Below are 7,516 nucleotides of genomic sequence, written 5' to 3'. Positions count from 1 at the left end.
TATTCAGGTAATAGAATCCGAAGTTGAAACACACTCATCATGGAAATCAATGATTACAGCCCAAAGTGTAGCAATTCTAAGTAACTGAAGACCAAACTTGGCAACCATGCAGTATTATATTGTTCAGTAGTCTATTATAATAGTGTTAACTTGTCTTCTTCAGCCTATTCTAAAACAGTGTGGGACATGATAACAACATAACATGATGATTATCTTAAGAAAACAAAGATTTTACAAGAATAACTTAATATTCCTAATATCAGACATAGACCAAAATTAATGTTTTTTTCAGACATCCTAATTATAAGTCTGATATTCAATCTATTTTAGCTCTGATTTTGATCTGCACCAACTCCTGAGTGCTGCTAGACTTTCATGTAGTCGCTAACTTTTTGTATGTGTGATGCTGGACAGCTGGTGTTTGGTGGATTTATACGGCAGTTTCACTGAAACAGCAGTGACGGAAGAAACTACTGCAGAACGGTAAAACTACTCGCTGTAAAACCAACACCAAAAAGCCAAAAGACGCTAAACTGCAGAGTCCTGTGATCATCACCTTGTGTTCACCACTGTGAGCGGCTCCCTTTTGCATTTCATGTCATTTGATCCACTGTAAATACAAAAATTGTGCTTTAGAGATATTCATAGTGTTGTGATAGGCCTAATGAAATTATGTGGCTAACAAAATACACATCATGAAGACAGTTTAATCGTCTCTGCTGTCATGAAGTACGTTTGTCATAAACTAGGATAACCCCAGTCTTCATGCTGAGTCAATAACAGTTTTACTAGACTCTAATTATATGGTAAGACCTTTTCTACAGGTGCTGTCTGTTTTATTGAGGGAACAAGCACAGGGTTGAACCTTTGGATCTAAGAAAAAAACTGTTACTATCTTGTCTGAAGGAGGTTCTTCCTTCCCCAGCCTCCCCTAAAAGCTTTTAGGAGCGCCAGATCTTCTTAGAGGGAAACCTCAATCCCCCCGCCTGCGTCATTCTTCAAAAGAGGTTTAAAGTAATTAGGAAAAAATTCTGGTTGTCTCTTGCTTCTGTGTGCAACCACTGAACAGTATTGGCTTGGAAGAAGGTGATCTTTTGCCCTCTGTTCAATGATGCTTCAGCTGATTTGGGAAGAAGAATAGCAAGAACATTATGGTTTTAAAAACAACCCAACATAATCCTGATTCTTGGCAGTGATTCTGGGAGTGTGGGTATTGTACCCCCATATTTCATGGTGTAATGCTGGGGTTAGCCTTTTCATTTTCCATCAAAGAGAAACCCCAAATGTCCAGGGCCGTTGCATGAATCAGGAATTGGTTTGCATGTAATTACCCACAGGAAATTTAACAGTCTCTCTTCTTTTGTATCCCTGCCATTTTCTCAGACATCTGAGTACAGCATTAATCATCTACTGTACAGGTCAAACAGTACATGGAAGCATTTACCAATACAATTTATGTCAATACAAAAGTTAGACAAAGCTGCTTTTTTTTCTTCTTGCATTTTTTCTCTGCCAAGTAAAAGTGTAAACAACCGTTTGTGCATTGAAATGTCGTGCCTCATTTGTGTCTGTGACATAAAAAAACACACCTAAACAAAGAAGAAGCTCCCTGCTGGGGATTTCTATAATAGAGTGATTGTAAGCCATCAAAGGGAGAGGAATGAATAAACACATTCTCCCCACAGTTTATTTGGCGTCAGGCTTTTCCAAAGTTAAACCAAGAATGATACAAGCACCCCAGCCCGGTTTGACATCATGATGCAAGATCGATTCCAAAGAAACTTTCACTCTTTTGCTATTTCTGGTTTCCGAAAAAAAAAGAGTTTTTACTGGAATGATTGCGGAAAATTACATAAGAGAGACCATCTTTAAGGGTTTCCAGTGATTCATAATTCTGGTCTGATGCATAATGTGAGATCTTAATTACAAAGTGTCTATAAACAGCTGGTTAGGAGATGCTGAGGGTGGAAAGAGGGGATGAATGTTATGAATATGTGCCTTGTATGGATACATGCACATTTAGAACAGGGAAATTACAATTTTGTTTAATAACAGGAACACATTGCCAGTCCCCATACAGTACGTTCCCACAATCAAGCACTTGCCTTACTCAGCAATTTGACATTATTTTGGTATTACAGTCAGGCTGGTATGAGAGATGCAAAGGTGAATACAGCATCATTATATCAACTGAAAGATTTTTCTGGTCTTTTTTTCTCTCTCTACCTAAATAAAGAGCAAAAAGAAAGAACTCCCTGCTCCCAAACTCTGAAGCTTAAACTTTCATAGCAGATGGAAAATGTGAGTGGATGAAGAGCAAACAGTGGAAAAAGTTCCGGCTATGGTTTGAACATTTCTAATTGAAGCAGACACTGCCTGACTACATAGACAAGGATCCCATTTTCTGTACATACTTCACAGCAGGCATGGCAGACTCTTGGGTCATGCATAAATAAATCAATAACAACTTAAAGGTGTAAAAGCGTCGCAATGTGCCAAGGCATACTTTTCATGGCCACCTTGTTGAACAGAAAGCAGACATTGTACAGTATTTGACCAAGAATCCTATGACATGAAGAAGTAAAAGAAAAAAATGTCCCCCGTGAGAACAACTGTTATTCCTGTGGCCTTATGGGTCATTACCTGGCAAAATGACAGACAAAATGAATTGTGGGTAGTGAGGGAACACTACGGGATGACTCTCACTGTGTCCCTTCACAAGTCTTCCCTTCATTGCGTATTACCCAGGTTTGTTTTTCCTAGCTTGAGCCTTCCTTACTCTCAGGTGAACTGTTTTTGTGTCTTCATAAGTCTTTCCATCACTCACAACTTAGTGTAACTGCTTCTCAGAAGTGCTCTACATTCGCTTAAGGACAATATTTGCTGCAATATTTTAGCTCTAAAACATAACAGTCATCAGTTAGATTAATGTTGAGAAGCTTTGAAGACATCCAACCTTTTCAATCTGGCAGTGGAGATACTGTGATTTGATTTAGGTGACAGTGTGTCACAACTCCCGGATCTCTTCTTTGATGCTGTACAGTTACCTGACGGTAAAACCGGGAGAGGTTTCAGTCTTCACACTTTCCGAAAACATTCACTTTTCCAACAAAAACTACTGATCAACAAAGCAGCCCAACACTTGTATGTGTCACACATTAATTTTTCCTTTTCCTTTTCTTTTTCCTTTTCTTTTTTTGTTTTTGTTCCTGTGAATGATTACAGATGTAGCACATTAAGCCGTGGGTAAACTAAAGCTGCTCTAGGTGAGTTTGAAACACTTGAACTGCAGATTCTTTTTAAAACAAAGGACTATTTTTCAAAGCAAATACTTTGATTTGTCAGAGCAGCAAAAGCACAAGTGTTTCTAATAAACACAACCGCGGCTCTGTTCTATTCAAGTGTCCCAGTAATACGTGGAATTAAATGTGCTTTTCCTCCTGGGTCGTGTTTGTGTCTTCTTCAAAGAGCTGAGGGCTCAAACACAAGATTTTCTCTTATAATAATCATAACTGCCTGGGAAAATGTCACGATAACACAGTATCACAGTGTTTCAGTGGAGGAAGTATATCCTTTGTACTAACACAAGACTGTAAATTACTGTAAACATCCTATCCTGGAGTAATGCAATGTCATGAAATTGTTCTTGACTATTTTCTGAGCTATTTTCTAACCAGCTGCAACCAATTTTTATTCTCATCCTGAATAAATCTGCTGGTTATTTTCTCCGTTGATTAATTATCTGATTGTTTATCAAAACAGTTGACGATGTGCAACAGCACAGTCAGGCTGATTTTGTCTGCACAAAGCCTGATGTCCAGACTTTGCTCGCTGTGTTCACACAAAACCTAACAAGTGTACAATTATTATTTCTTCATGAAGGGATGGTTTTATGGCTTTCATGTGTGACTGAGATGAGAGGGAGAAACACTATTACCAGAAGAACGTCTGACTCGTCTGGGCAGCATGTGGCAGACTTGATCACTTACAGTATGGATTTCTTTTTCCCATGCTCTGACTCACCTGCAGAGTCCAGTAAAGCAGCAGCAGAGCATCTTGTACGATGATGTTGTGAACAGGCTAACCACGCAAGAGCCTCGGAAAAGAGCTCATATATCTTGTAAAGCTCCTGATGCTAATCTAAGGTATCCATGTTTATCCAGACCTGTCCCTGTGAGCCCTGACAGACCTCCACAGCCTTACACACAGCCTTAAAAGGGGCTTGGGCACCGTGGCGCTATCCTCACCAATACAGCCTGTCTGGGAACAAAGTTGTGCATGAGTTTTTAAGAATCTCAGCTGAGTCTGTGAGATTTTGGGACGGTCATGGTCAAGAGAGCTGGCAGTCAGATTCAGAGACAAGACCTTTGTGTAACTAATCTCTCTCTCTCTCTCTCTCTCTCTACACACACACACACACACACACACACACTGGCTGATGGGACTTTCGCAGTCGCTTGGAGGCAGCACTGTTCCTCAGACAAGCAGCGTCTCAGTGGCCGTCATCATAAACTTGGCCTTAGTGGCCCAAACTGTGTGGCTGGCAGCCAGAGGATCTCACACTCCAGTGGAAGTCCGCCTGCTGACTCACTGCAGAAGGACACTGAAGCGAACTCTCACTCCCTTGACTGTGAGACAAACCAACCAAGGGGTCTCTCTACATCCACTTTAGCATCCAAAGAAAGCAGCTGCGCAAATTAATAATAAACTACTCCTGAGGTTAAGGCTGTCTGGATGGTGGAGTGCACCCAAGGACCCAGCTTTTGGTCATTTCCAGCTTGCACTGAGTAAATACTCGCAATCCTGAGAGATCAGAGTGAGTCATTGAATTGAATTTTTTTTATTTTCTTTTTTACTGTTGAACATCAATACATGCTACTTAAATACTTTTAGTAGAAAATTATACATAACACACTGTCAAATTACTGCCATGAAACTGACATAAATTTTGGCAACACAGAACAATTCAAACATTTGTTATCGATTTTCCTCTCCATCTAAGATTAATAGTAGCATGAGTGTCATTATGGTATATTTGGAATGAAGTGAGAACTTCAAAACTACATGTTTGCGCTGATGTGTGTTTACATGCACCTAGAAAAGTTTAAAGTCCCATTAAGAAACTGAGGGCATCTGGTTCAGATTGGTGGAAGTCGACATGTCGTCCTGCAGATCCCTGTTAGCCAACAGATCACTACAATTATGAAATGTCTTTAAACACAGTATTTCACATCACACTGCATCATACCATTGTTTAAAATGGACACTGGACAGGTGCTGGTGATGGTCTGCCAAAGTAGGACTACCATTATTCATACAATAGGTGCAGGAGTATAAATAAGTCAGAGAAATGCTGACAACTAGAGCGTCTATACAGTCAGTCTCTCAGTCTTTATGAGGATATGATGTGTCACTATAATGATGAAGGAAGTGCTCTGGGAAAGTAGGAACATCTTTATCGTGATAACGTTTTAATCTTTTGACAGGAAAATTAAATTACTTTGTCCTGAAGCTGAGCGTATGTGCAGGTGCTCTTGGAAAATAATATGATGGGGTGGTTACCATAGAGGAAACCCCAAGATAAGACTCGAATCACGCAAGAGTTATTGTCGACATCCCTCATCAGTCTGGGGGAAAAGTGATTATTATCTGACTGTACAGAGACCTCACTGAATGAAGCCAGAGGGGAGAAGGAAATGCTGTACACTTCAACAGCACTCTTTCCACTCCAATCCAAGCTGTTGTACACAGTAAACCCTTGTGGAGAGAGAAACAAAACCAAAGACATCTGCTGAAACCTGGCTGGACCTTTAGTAACGTCAGTGAAATACTACAACTAGCATTGGATAATGGAGAACACATGGGGAGGAGTGTGTTTTCATAGATAGGTGAAGTAAATATGACAGTGGATCCAGTACATGGATGATGAATGAGAGGGACAGCCATGTATTTAGCGCTGTGCAGCCTGTCTGTGATGTGACCAGGACCAGAGCTCCAGCTGAAGGCTCCATCTGTAATGTTCTGGCTGTCACCGAAACAACCAAAGCCCAAATCTGAGTCATGTAAGCCAAAGCACAAATATTCCATCACACACCCTTGTTTAATATAATTGCTGTTATTTTGACACTGGCGACTCCTTTAACCCAATTACCAAGCCAGTAAATAAAGAAATCTATGTTGCACAGTGTGGGTATTTGCTATTTGCATACTGTCATCTTGATGTATACAGAACATTTTCACTTTGTTGCAATTAAATGTTCCTCAGAGGGCTCCTGAGCTGGCAGTGTATTTTTCCAACTTGTTCATGTGCATTAAGTTAGAATGTGAAAACAAAATAGACAATGAATTTGCACCATTAATCAACAGTTCAAGATTTACTTTCATCTGTTACTGACATCAACAACTCAACAACAACAAAATTGCTGCAAACTTTTGAAGTAGTTGCTCCAATGTCAGGTTGATCACATTGATTTTCCTATTTGGAAACTCTTTTTTCCGATTGTCCCAACACCACTATTAATCATCTCATCTATTTCTCAGCAAGGGAGATATAAATGTTGAATTATTTGGAAAGAAATTATCTAGAATTCATGTAACATTGATATGTTTAAGACTTTATAGCTAAATGCATAATAGCTGAAAGTTTCCTGATTACTTTTTCATGTCTTTGGCTGCTCATAGGCTCATGAGAAGAATAGAGCAGAAGGTGGGAGCAGCAGATTTTATCGCACTGCCCACTAGCAGCTAAACAGGCCTACAAAACCACAAAATACACTCTGTGGAGGAAGCAGGTCAGAACCATGAAAGTGCTCTGTCCAAGTTACCGGTGCACAGCCCTTTTCTGTTTCAAGTAGTGATGTGCAGATCGATACTGAAATATCGATACTTCCGATACCAGGTCTGTATGCTCTAGAATCGATACTCAAATGAAAATATCGATACTTTTGATACTTCAGTCATTAGTGGTTATGCATATCATTAACAGGAACATAGTGGAAGGTAAGTAAACTATTCAGATCTTGTCTAAATGACACGCAGTTGGTAGGAACTACTTTTTCTTCCGCCTGGGTAAGTGCGTAACGCGTAAGCTGCTCACTCTTTGTAGAGTCAATGGCGGAGCGGAAAGGAGTCAGGTGGAACTATTTCAGTGCCACAAACAGTGAAGACAAAGTCTGTAATATCTGTGGGAAAATTGTAAAGAATATTATAAATGAATGAATTAAAAAAATTATATGTTTGTTTATCATTTTCTTATTTAATTTATGGTTTTATTATTTTACTTATGTTCTTTTTTTAGTGTTTGAAACACTAACACACAATTTTCGGCTATATTCTAAACCAGGCCACTACCTCAATATAGTTCAGAGTTTAAAATAAATACGTTACTCTGAAGTCTTGCATCCTTAGGAAGCTATGACTTGAAATACAGTACTTTTTTTATTTTATTAGATTTACCAGGCACATTAGGTGCATTTGCACAAAGTATCGGTATCAGATCGGTATCGCCGATACCAGC

Source organism: Trachurus japonicus, chromosome 22 (assembly GCF_045865225.1).
Source record: "Trachurus japonicus isolate A0001 chromosome 22, Traja_1.0".
NCBI classification, from domain to species: domain Eukaryota; kingdom Metazoa; phylum Chordata; class Actinopteri; order Carangiformes; family Carangidae; genus Trachurus; species Trachurus japonicus.
Note: the sequence above shows the minus strand (reverse complement) of the source record.